At 40.3% G+C, this 12,283-nt stretch overlaps 1 non-coding gene across 1 annotated transcript; it reads right to left on the bottom strand.

Moving 5' to 3' along the window:
* Positions 1-4,570: 4,570 nt before the first annotated feature.
* TRNAE-CUC (transfer RNA glutamic acid (anticodon CUC)) lies at positions 4,571-4,643 on the bottom strand. The gene has a single exon. It is a non-coding gene; the product is annotated as a tRNA-Glu (tRNA).
* Positions 4,644-12,283: the final 7,640 nt, after the last annotated feature.

Raw genomic sequence — 12,283 nt, 5'->3', positions numbered from 1 at the left:
GTGCTGATAGCCGCGGCTCGTGCCCGTCTCTGGAGCTCGTTTAGGCGGTGGTCTGAACCCCCTCTCCTCGCGCACCCCGAAACAATGGTCTCTTGCCTCTTCGGCAGGTCCAGACTTTTCCCTGGACTCCCTCCCGGCTAGCCGTGGCGCACTAGCCCCCTTCAGGCTGTGTTCACGCCGCCAACCCCAGTTCTCTCCCTGCTCCAACCGAAACCCGAGCCTCAGCTCCCAGCCCCGCCCGCCCCAGCGGGGGAGCAGACAAGCCTCTCGGGCTGGTGAGTGCCGGTCGGCACCAATCCTCTGTGCGGGAATCTGTCCGCTTTGCTCTCCGTACCCCTGTTGCTGTGCTCTCCTCCGTGGCTCCGAAGCTTTCCCCCTCCGCCACCCGCAGTCTCCGCCCGCGAAGGGGCTTCCTAGTGTGTGGAAACGTTTCCTCCTTCACAGCTCCCTCCCACTGGTGCGGGTCCCGTCCCTATTCTTTCGTCTCTGTTTTTTCTTTTTTCTTTTGCCCTACCCAGGTACGTGGGGGGTTTGTTGCCTTTTGGGAGGTCTGAGGTCTTCTGCCAGCGTTCAGTAGGTGTTCTGTAGGAGTTGTTCCACGTGTAGATGTATTTCTGGTGTATCTGTGGGGAGGAAAGTGATCTCCGCGTCTTGCTCTTCAGCCATCTTGAAGGTCTCCCTCCTAATAAGCCTTTAAAGTCTGATGCTTACTTTACACTTACAGCACATCTCAGTTTGAATGAGCCACATTCCAAGTGCTCAGTAACCATATTTGGCCGGTGGCTTCTGTGTTGGACAGTGCATATCCGAGATCATAATCCCTGTAGAATTCTACGCTAGCCTCCTAGCTTGCTCTGTGCTTCTGTTCTTATTCTTCTGAGTCTATGATTCACACCGTAGCGTATTTGACCCTTTTAAAATGTAAATCAGGTGAGTGTGCCACTCTCATACCAAAATATCTCCAATATGTTGCATTATCAGTAAAGTAACATTCCAAAGTCCTTCCACGATCTGGTCCCCAGACTCCTCCTTGACGCAGTTTTCAACCCCTCTGCTCTTTTTCATTGTCTCCAGTGTGCTGACTCTAGCAGACACAGTCGATGCGCCACCAGATTCCCTTGTGTCCTTCTGTTGTTTCTCTGTGCTCATCCTGAAGCTTCTGGGTGCCATACCCTCTAACGGCTGACCCCTGAGACCTTCTTTAAAGGACTGTCTTTGCATGCCTGGAGCTAGCCCTCTTGCCTCCCAGGCTTCTTGGGGAATAGTAGAATCTCCAGGAAAGATCATGCTGAGGGCAAGAATTTGCCTGAATTCTCACCCTTTCCTGCCCCACCTCCCTTACTCCTTTTTAGGTTCCTTCTGAGAGCACTTCCTTAATGCATCACTTATAAGGGAATCTGGGCAGCCCATCCTAAGCCACTGGCCTCAGACACACTCCCACTTGTTACTCCAAAGCCTGCCTTTGTACTTGTTATCCCTAAACCTGGAACTCTCTTCCCAGAGAGAAATGTGTCATGCAGCTCTTACTTTATATAGGTCTCCTCTCAAACATCACTGCCTCCAGAGAAAACTTCTGTTTGTTTGTTTCTCCCCATCTCCATCCCTGTTTTATTTTTCCACATAATAGTAATCATCATTGGACATATATTAATATAAGTGGGTTTTTATTGTTGCTGTTTTTGCCTGTTTTTTTTTTCCCACTGGAATATAAACTTCGTGAAAGAAACAACTTTGTTTTGTTCAAATGGTATCCCCGATACTCAGAGGTGTGCTCACAGATGTTGGTAAATAGTTGTTGAATTAATAAATGAGTGAATGCTTGAATGAATGAACTGGTGGAGACAGGACCAAACTAGACAGTATAATTCCAGCGTTCACGCTGTATATATTTAAAAAGCCTAATCTGCAAAGAGTGTTTCAAACTGTCTGTGTGCCCATATGCTCTTCCATAAATGTTTGGCATCATTCTTTCTATATGCCTCATGTGGTACACTCCCCCTGCCCGTGCTCTGTAATAAGAGAATAAGATCTGTTTCTCGGGACAAAGAGAGCGGAAGCATACATTACCCCTGAAACCCTACCAGCTATTAGGAATCTTGGCTTCCTACTATCCAAGCCCAACTGTGACTCCAACCAATAGTGCAAACGTCATTAACCAATGTCAGACTAAATACATGAAAACTCAGGTTGAATAAACGAAATAAATACAAAATGCTTAGCACAGTTTCTGGCTTATAAGATACCCTTTATTCCCAGTAGCTATAAGTATCATGGCAATTATTTGCACCCTGACATCTTACTTCAAACCTGAGTCTGTAACTCAGTTCCATCAATGTGAAAGAATGAGGTCTGGTGGGGAACAGAACTAGGGCTCAGAGGAGGAGCTAACGAAATATACAGTGCCGCATTTCCAGGACGTTATATGCTAAGCATTGGCCACTGTACCTTGCACAGTGGAGGCGAGAAGTAACAAGGAAGGGGAACATATGATTTCCCTGGAGGAAAGAATTATCATCTCTGTGGCTTGAGTAACAAGGCTGCTCAGTAAACTTGGTTGGTAGTTTGCAGCCTGTCTGAAAATACTAGCACATTCTTCCAGTGTCCCAGCCAATATTGCTTTTGGAATAGAGTTTATTGGCAGATGTGAAAAGGCTACTGAAATAGCTTAAAAATTAGCTTTCTCTTGTGCTAATCACCTCAGCATTTTCCTGTTTAAGTAAACCAATGTAGGGAGTCTGCACGCTATCCTTAAATGTCAATTAGCTTGGGAGTAATTTGATTCACCAAGGAAATGTAATCAAATGATAAAATGATGATTGCATTAAGATATTTAATATTAACATCAAAACCGCAGCAACAGAGCAAATACCAAGACATTCCTGGTGAAATGAATATCACCCATGTTCCTGCCCTACCGAGTAATTGTGCTCCTAGGACTAAACCCCAGTGCACACACTTTCCTTCAGTCCCCTGGAGGCTGCAGTCCTCAGGATGTGATGCCAGGGTCCGGGGGTAATGGTGAAATGGACAGTTGGAGGCTCTTGTTTATTGTCCTGTGTTGTCTTATTGCTGCTGTAACAAACGACCACAAACACAAACAAGCTTTAGTGGCTTAAAATAACACAAATTAATGGTCTTACTGTTCTGGATGTCAGTAGTCTGAAATGGGTCTTACAGGGCAAAATCTAGGTGTCTGCAGGCTGTGTTCCCTCTGGAGGCTCTAGGGGAAGAATCCATTTCTTTGCCAAGTCCAGCTTCTAAAGGCCACCTCATTCCTTGGTGCTGGTCCCTTTTCCATCCTCAAGGTCCGTGGCATTCTCAGATCGCTTTCTCTCTCTAACCTCCGCTTCTGTCATCACATCTCCTTCTCTAACCCTGACACTCCCTCTTATAAGACCCAACCAGATAATCTAGGGTCATCTACTCATCCCAAAATCCTTAATCACATTTGCAAAGTCTGTTTTGTCCAGGAAGGTAACATAGTTACAGGTTCCAGGGATTAGGATGTGTACAGCTCTGGGGAGATTATTCTGTCTACCACACTCCCTACAATAGCACCTCCCTTATTCCTTCTGTATTTTCTGCTCTTTCTTATATGAACCATGAACTCCCCTGTAGCACAAAGGAGTTGCCCAAACACTGCGCTAAAATATTTGACCAAACTTCAGCATGGCTTCCACCTACACTGGACTATGTCTCTAAAGATGATCTGAGACCCCGTGCTGAGACCCCGTGCTCAAGAAAATGCAAGTCTACCAAACTCAAAATGTACATTGTCTCAACCCATCTCGCCAAGCCATTTTCAGTAATCCTCCACTTACCCCCTTTTAAATTTTCCATTTTTACATCTTCCTCTAGCCCTTTTTTGTTCCTCCCTTTTCACCTCCCCATAGTCCCTTTTTGTTCCATATCTGTTATCCCCTGTAAAAAACCTTAGTTACCTGTGTCATAAGCTGGAGTTGAGCTCAGTCTCTACTGATGTCTCTCTTCTCTACTACAGGAGTCCTAATAAAATTTATTTTTTCCACCTTTATCAAGTGTGGAGAGGTCTGTTTTTTCTTTGACACCTCCATCACAGCAAACATCATAAAAGAATCTGATATAAGCCTTTTGCAATGTTGTGTCTCTGTTTTCTCATAGAAATAAGGGTCAGAGTTTGTGAGATACTGAGGGATCAAGCAAATTTACATGTTTGATACAATTAAGGAGGGAGGAGGTATTTTATGGGAGATGCTTCTAGAAGCACAACACTTGGCCTCTGACCCCAGGCAGGGGAATCATATGGATTAGAGTTTGTAGAAGATTATCAAAGATGTTTCCTGGAAGAGATGGGATTTGAGTTAAGACTTAAAAAATCTTTTGGTGGAGGAATGAACACAAAGAAAGGACAGAAGCATGAAAGGCAGGAGATGTCTTGACAGTGTAGCTGATTCTGACCCGGTATTGAAACTCAAGAGAACCAGGTAGCATGTAATAAACCTCCTCTATGAGGATGCCTGGAAGAGTCCTCATTTTTTTTTCACATTCTCTCTCTTTTTTTTGCCTCACCAGGCAGCTTGCGGGATCTTAGTTCCCTGACCAGGGATCGAACCCGGGGCCCCAGCAGTGAGAGTGCTGAATCTTAACCACTGAACCACCAGGGAATTCCCTCGTGTTTTTGGTCAAGTGCCATTTCCTTTGCTGGTCAGTCACTTTTAGATCTACCCCTGCTTATTCTCCATTGTTCTGTTGCTCACTCCTTTATAATTTAATCTTTACGTAGCTCAACAAGCCGAGTTGCTTATACTTTCCATCAAGGTAGAGTGTCTAGCGGTGCTGCCACCACGTGGAGGGACAGTAGTGCCTGGCTTCTAGCTACCTCTGCTCTCTTTCTCCCAGTGTGAGTCATCAAAGACCCTACACTCCTACACCTGGGATTCCTACACCTGGGAGTAGAAGGGATGGTTGACTCCTGATCTCTCTTATTCTGCATATTTATTCCCGCAAAAATATTCCTTCCATGTCCAGAAACAGAGTAGAATGATAAATGTTAGAAATACAGGCATGACTTCCTTCCTTGATGACTAATCTCTAATCAGGACTTTCATAGGAGCAAGATTTACTAACAACCCTAGCCCCCAGGTATCTTGGAATCAACCTTCAGCTGAATCCTTCATAACCCCTTGCAGTTTTATAGCCTGGCCATCAACAGAGACTCTAGTCATGGGCTGTTGCCATTTAATAGGCCAAAGTTACTTCCCCTCAAATGCTCTTACATCTGAATAATAAATAGCTAGTTTTCCACAAAAATATATGTATTTATTGTTTCTTAAAACATTAATAAAAAACCAGATCTGTGCATAAAAAGAGGAAAGGAGATTGCTTATTTCCTTCTAGTGTCTGTAGTGTCTAGTCTATAAAAGAAAAATGATAAAAATAACTATAATAGCATACTTTTATAAAAGCGCAATAGGCACATAGGAAAAAAATTGCTTGGGTATTCAGGGAAGATATTCAGAAGAGGTTATAATTAAAGTGATGCTTTATGGTGAAAAAGTATGAGTTTGCTAGGTACAGGATTTTAAGGGGAAGGTCATTTATGTAAAGGAATAGAATTACAAAATAAAGGCATATTTATAAAATGCCAGTAGTTCAGTGGTTTAGATTTTGGATACAAAAGGGTTCTTAATGGAAATAAAATTGGCAAAGCAGAACAGGATGGATCATGAGAAACCCAGCATGCTGTGTATGAGATGTAAGCTTTGTCCTATAGGGGATGGAAAGTGACCGAAGACTTAGAAAAGGAATGACTGTGCCCAGATTTATAACTAAGAGTGATGGCTTGGTCAACTAGCATAAATGAGGTTGAAGCACATAGTGAGACTGAATAGTGAAGCAAAGAGACTGAATTTCAGGCTCTTATGATAGTCCCAGCAGTAGTCCAGCTTACCGGAAGTGTTAATAGTGAAGAGGTGCTAAATATAAGAAAAAAAAATGTAGAATGTACGGGACATAGAGAGTAATTGCTTGAGGAATGAGAGAGTGGGGAGATTTTTGATTTGAGTTACCTGGAAACGTGGGTACCATCAACTGGACGAGAGGCAATAGAAGTAAATGTTTCTCCAAAGATGTTTTCACCGCAAACTTATAGTCGGAAATAGCTCTTATGACTGGGCATACCCCACAGCCACTGGAAGCCTGTGACTTCTTACAGAACTCTTTTGTAGGAAGCAGTCACCTTCTTGATGTCTACAGTGCTTAAATAGATGGAAATGCTGAAACAGATTGTCTGGAAAATGTTTCATCGTTAAAAGTGATTTAACTGTGAAAGTGTCTGTTTGGAACCAGTCACAATTCTCAAACTCCTTGAAGCCTTTTCCTCTCAAGAGGAAAGTGAAATAAGCAAGACTAACTTCTTCCCCACAGGCTTAGGAATTTTGCAAGAAGAAATGCTGGGAATAGCTAATTCATCTATGAAAGCGAAGCCCAGCCAGGATGGCAGTGGTCCGTGGAATCACTGCTTCTAAAACTGAAAAAAAATGGAAAAGGAATCTGGCTACAGTGCAGTCTTTCCCTGACCTGATAATATGAAATCCTTTGATTGGTGACTCTGAGACAGACAGTGGGAAGAAAAAAATGGCCAATTGAGTGAAATGAACAATTTTTTCTGACCTTTTTACGATATATGACTTCATTTTGAAATGGAAAATAACCAAATCCCAGAGCTAGGTCACAGAGTAGAGATGAGATTCTCTAAATCTCTTTTTTATTTTTTGCGGTACGCGGACCCCTCACTGCCACGGCCTCCCCCAATGCGGAGCACAGGCTCTGGACGCGCAGGCTCAGCGGCCGTGGCTCACGGGCCCAGCCGCTCCGCGGCACATGGGATCTTCCCGGACCGGGGCACGAACCCGCGTCCCCTGCATCGGCAGGCGGACTCTCAGCCACTGCGCCACCAGGGAAGCCCCTAAATTTCATTTTTTAAAAGAAAGAGTTGTAATCTAAGAGATATTAACAGACTTGTCAAAGATCAAAGAGGAATTCGAAGGTGGAGACTGGTTGACTCAGGTGATGGACAAAGTTTGAAGGATTTGAATTAGCATATGCCTGTAAATGAGTGGCATTCATTGTGTATTTGCTCTATGCATGGATGTATCACAAATACAAGACATTTTAAGTATTAATGATAAGTTCATGTCGGTTCTAGAATGATAAAATATTCATGGACAGGTTGGGTATAGTAAAATTTTTTTTACTTAAATCTGTTTTATTATTTAAAACTCTATTAATCAGTTCCTCAAACTATCTTCTCTACGACAATAACTTGAACCCTTCAGAGATCCTGCAGTACCTTCAGGAACTACACTGTCATCATCATCACCACTGCTGTTTATTCAGTGGTTTATACATGGCAGGCATAGTACTAAACTTTTTACACACATCATCTTATCTTTTCTTCACAATCATCTTATGATTAGGTTGGTATTATTATTATCCCCATTCTATAGAAGAGAAAAATTAAGTTGAGAAAGAAGTAACATGTCTAGTATCACATAGCTCTTCCATGGGAGCCTACATTAAAGACAGTAAGAATAGAGAGGGCTTTGAGATCATATCTGCCAAACCTCTGTATATCTCTGAGCAACAGAACATTAATCCAGCTCCTGCTTGAAATCACTCAGGATTGGGGGTTCATTACCAACAGGAACAATTAATCTTCATTTCAGATCTGCAACTGCTTTTCCTTACAGTGAAGGTGAACTTTGTGTCTTTGTAACATTTAATCACTAGTCCTGGTCATGTTCCCTTGAGACCTCACATAATAGTGTGTCATCCACCTGAGAGTTGTTCAAAGATGTGAAGATACTGTGTTCTCTCTTCAGTATCTTGTTTCCTTCAGTTACCTTTCATGTGTCCTGATTCCTGGATCTCTTGCCATTTTTATTATTCACTTAGAATTTCTCTTTCAGTCATCAAGAATTACAAAAAGCTCCAGAAGTAGACCAACAGTCCTTTAGAGATCAGAATTAGCAGCATGACTTTAAAATTGAGTCATCTTAGGAAGAATACATGCAGGACATTAGGTTTAAATCCCAACTTTGCATTTTGCTTAGCTAAGTCCCTTACCTTCTCTGAACCTCAATCCTCACCTGTTAAATTGAGATAATATCTCACCCATTGTTTATTAGGGACAAAATAAAATAGTGTACAAAGAATATCATATTACTTAAAACTGCTCTAAAAATAAAGTCTGAAAAAAGTACATTATATTGTGCTTGGAGGTAATAAGCATTCAAAATGATGGCTTAAAATTATTGATAAAGGACTTTCATCTCAGGGAAGGAGTAGACCTAATTTAATTTTCTCCTAATAAGTATCAAAAAACTCTAGATATTATACATTAGACGTACATAAGAAGACTCCGAAAGTTAAGTAAAGGAAGGCAGACAAGCCAGGAAACTCAGGACTCAAGGAACAACAGGATGAGGCATTCCCTGGGTTTTCTTTTTGTCTCATATATCCAAAACTGGGAGATGAAGAAGCCAACAATCTGGAAACACCAATGGACACAGAAAAAAAAGAGCCCCAACAAAAGCATATTCTCTTATTCAAAGGACTAGAAAAGGGACAGATTAGCAAGATATTAAAATTTTAAACAGTAACCAATCTACTGAAGCCAAACACCACAGAAGAACTGGTGGTCCACCCACACCCACATCAACAAATACCAAGCAAGGAGCATCCCAGACTTCCATCCTCACAGTGCTGTAACAAAACACCCCAACATCCAAGACTGAGGTGATACCAGAAGAGCCAAGTTGGGAACAGGGCTTTCATCGCCACCAGCTAGTAAAGAACCATCCTACTCGTGTCCCTGGAGACCATCTGGAATGCCTGTTTTTTCTAATCCAGTCCACCATTTCCCTCCCCACTAGAAAAGCGTGAGAGAAAGCCTAGTGGGGCATCAGGACTTTAACCATCACCCAACAATCATAAAACCATGACCAATTGCAGTGTACGTGGAGATCACATAGGGAGCCAGATTCCTGCCTAGCGGTAATGATGACCCTCCCATTCTTGGGTATCAACCAAGACCAAGTGAGAAAACTGGATTTTTACCTCCATCTGGCAGTAACAAGATAGTGCTCTCCCTCCCTCTGCCAGGACGGTGTCAGAGAAAGCCAGTTCTTATATAAGTAATACATTTAAATAAAACCCAGAGTTTTATAATATAATCTCCCAATTTCAATGGAAAATCACTCATTGTACAAAGAACCAGGATGATCTCAAAGTGAATAAAAAATAACAATCAGTAGATGCCAAAATTGAGATGACAGAGATGTTAGCTTTAACTGCCAAAGATTTTAAAGCAGCTCTAATAGAAATACCTTAATTGGCAATTACAGTATTGAAACAAATAATAAGGAAAAGCCTCAGCAAACGGATAGAAAGTTTTTACAAAGAAATAGATGATATGAAGAAGCAAGTGATAATTTTGAACTGAAAAATAGAATAACTGAAAAGAAAAACTCAGTGGATAGGCTTAACAATGGAATGAAGAAACAGAAGAAAGAATCAATGAAAGGAAGATAGAACAATAGAAATTACCCAGTCTAAACAACAATCTAAAAAAATGTGAACAGAGCCTCAGGGACTTGTGGAGCTGTAACAAAAGAGTAAACATTTGTATAAGCTGAAAGGAAAAGTGAAATAAGGCAAGAGCTGAAAAAGTAGTCCAAGGAAATCCAATTGCAAATTTCAAGAATTTGGCCTGTGTCTTAAACCTATAGATTCCAGAATCTGAGCAAACTACACAACAGGGTAAATTCAAAGAAATCCATATCAACATACATCATAATTAAACTTTCGAAAACTAAAGACAAAAAAAAAAAATCTAGATAGTAGCCAAAGTAAAACGGGACCTTACTTATATGGAAAAAGACAATTTGAATGGCAGTGCATTTTTTAAATCAGGCCAGAAGGAAGGGATATAATATATTTGAAGTGCCTTAATAAAAGAATTGTCAGTCCAGAATCCTATATGTACTGAAAATATCCTTTAGGAATAAAGGGAAAATCAAGAAATTCTCAGATGAAAGAAAACTAAGAAAAATTTGTCACCAGCAGACTCACCCTAAAAGAACAGCTAAAGGAAATTTTCCAAAATAGGAAGAAAACAATAAAACCTGGAACATCAGGAAGGAAGAAAGAATACAGTGAGGAAAAATATGAGTAAATATGTTTTCCTCTATTGAGTTTTCTAACTTAAGTTTGACGGCTGAAGCAAAAATTTTAACACTGTCTTGTGTTTCTAAATGTATGTAGAAAAAATATTCAAAACAATTATAAACAAGGGAGGGTAAAGTGACTTCAAGGAAGATAAGCTTTCTATACTTCTAAAATGATGACACCAGTAGAGTGTGATAACTTATGTATATGTAACATAATACCAAGAGAAACCACAAAGAAATACACTCAAATATACTACAGATATATTAAATTGTAATAATAGGAAATGTTCAAAAACTCACAGAAAGGCAAGAAAAGTAAAATAAAGAAGTGAAAAGCAGAGTACAAACAAAAAATAAAATAGCAGACTTAAGCCCTAAAATATCAAAAATTATAATAAATGTAAATGATCTAAGTGCACCAATTAAAAGAAAGGGATTGGCAAAGAAAATTTTAAAAATATGACCCACTTATTTCTGTCTATTAGAAGATTACCTAAATGTGATATACACAGTTTGAAAATAAAAGGATGAAAAAGATATTAATATATTATGCAAACATTAATCAAAGGAATGCAGGAGTGGCTATGTTAATGTAAGATAAAGCAGACTTCAGGGTGAGAAAATCATCAGAGACAGAAAGGGCTCTTATATAATTAATAAAAGGGTCAATCCACCAAGAACAGATAGAAATCCAAAATGTGTACACACCAAGCAACAGAGCTGCAAAATATGTGAAGCAGAAACTGATGGCACTAAAAGGAAAATTAGACAAATCCACAAGTATGTTTGAGGACTTCAGCACTCCTTTCTCAACAACTGATAGAACAACAAGACAGAAAATCAGAAAGCATATAGAAGAATTTACAACATCATCAAACAATAGTATCTAAACATTTAAAGATTACTCCAACCAACAACAGCAGAATACACATTCTTTTCAAGTGCCCGTGAAGCATATATCAAGATAAACCATCTCTTGGGACAAAAAGAAAACTCCAACAAATTTAAAATACTTGAAATCACCCAGTGTTCTCTGACAACAATGGAATCAAAGTAGAAATCAAAAACAGAAAGATAAGAGGAAAATATCTGAATACCTGAAAAATGAACAATACACACATATATAGCTCAGGGGTCAAATAGGAATTCAGTGGTATTTTTAAAAATACATTGAACTAAATGAAAAATACAGGATGTAAAAATTTGTGGGACACAGCTAAAGAAGGGCTGAGAAGGAAATGTGTACCAGTAAATGCATATGCTAGAAAAGAAGAGTCCAGCTAAACCTAAAGCAAGCAAAAGAAGAAAATAAAAAGACGAGAGCAGAAATCAGTGGACCTGAAAACAGAAAATCAATAGAGAAATCAATTAAACAAAAGATGGTGTTTTGAAAATTTCAATAATACTGACAAACTTCTAGTGAGATTGGCAAAGGGAAAAAAAAGGAGACAACACAAATTACCAGTATCAGAAATGAAATAGGAGATTTAATTACAGGATCTGCAAGCATCAAAAGGATAATAGGGCTTTCCTTGTGGCACAGTGGTTGAGGGTCCTCCTGCTGATGCAGGGGACATGGGTTCGTGCCCCGGTCTGGGAGGATCCCACATGCCGTGGAGCGGTTGGGCCCATGAGCCATGGCCGCTGAGCCTGCGCGTCCGGGGCCTGTGCTCCGCAATGGGAGAGGCCCCATCAGTGAGAGGCCCGCATACAGCAAAAAAAAAAAAAAAAAAAAAAAGATAATAAAGAAAAGCTTCAAACAACTCTGGAAACAGTTTGACAGTTTCCTTAAAAAATTAAACATTCAACTACCATATGACCCAGGCTTTTCACTCCTGGGAACTTAACCCAGAGAAATGAAAGCGTATATTCACACAAAAACCAGTCCAGTATACTAACGTTTATAGTAGTTTTATTCATAATGGTCTAAAACTGGAAATAACCCAGATGTCCTTCAATAGGAGAACGGTTAAACAAATTGTGATACGTTCATATCATGGAATACTACTCAGCAATAAGAAGAAACAAACTATTGACGCATTCATCAATCTAAATACAGTTGAATTATGCCA

Source organism: Neophocaena asiaeorientalis, unplaced genomic scaffold (assembly GCF_003031525.2).
Source record: "Neophocaena asiaeorientalis asiaeorientalis breed wild unplaced genomic scaffold, Neophocaena_asiaeorientalis_V1.1 scaffold78, whole genome shotgun sequence".
Lineage (NCBI taxonomy): Eukaryota > Metazoa > Chordata > Mammalia > Artiodactyla > Phocoenidae > Neophocaena > Neophocaena asiaeorientalis.
The sequence above is the reverse complement of the archived record's forward strand: the minus strand, read 5'-3'. Positions and strand labels throughout refer to the sequence as shown.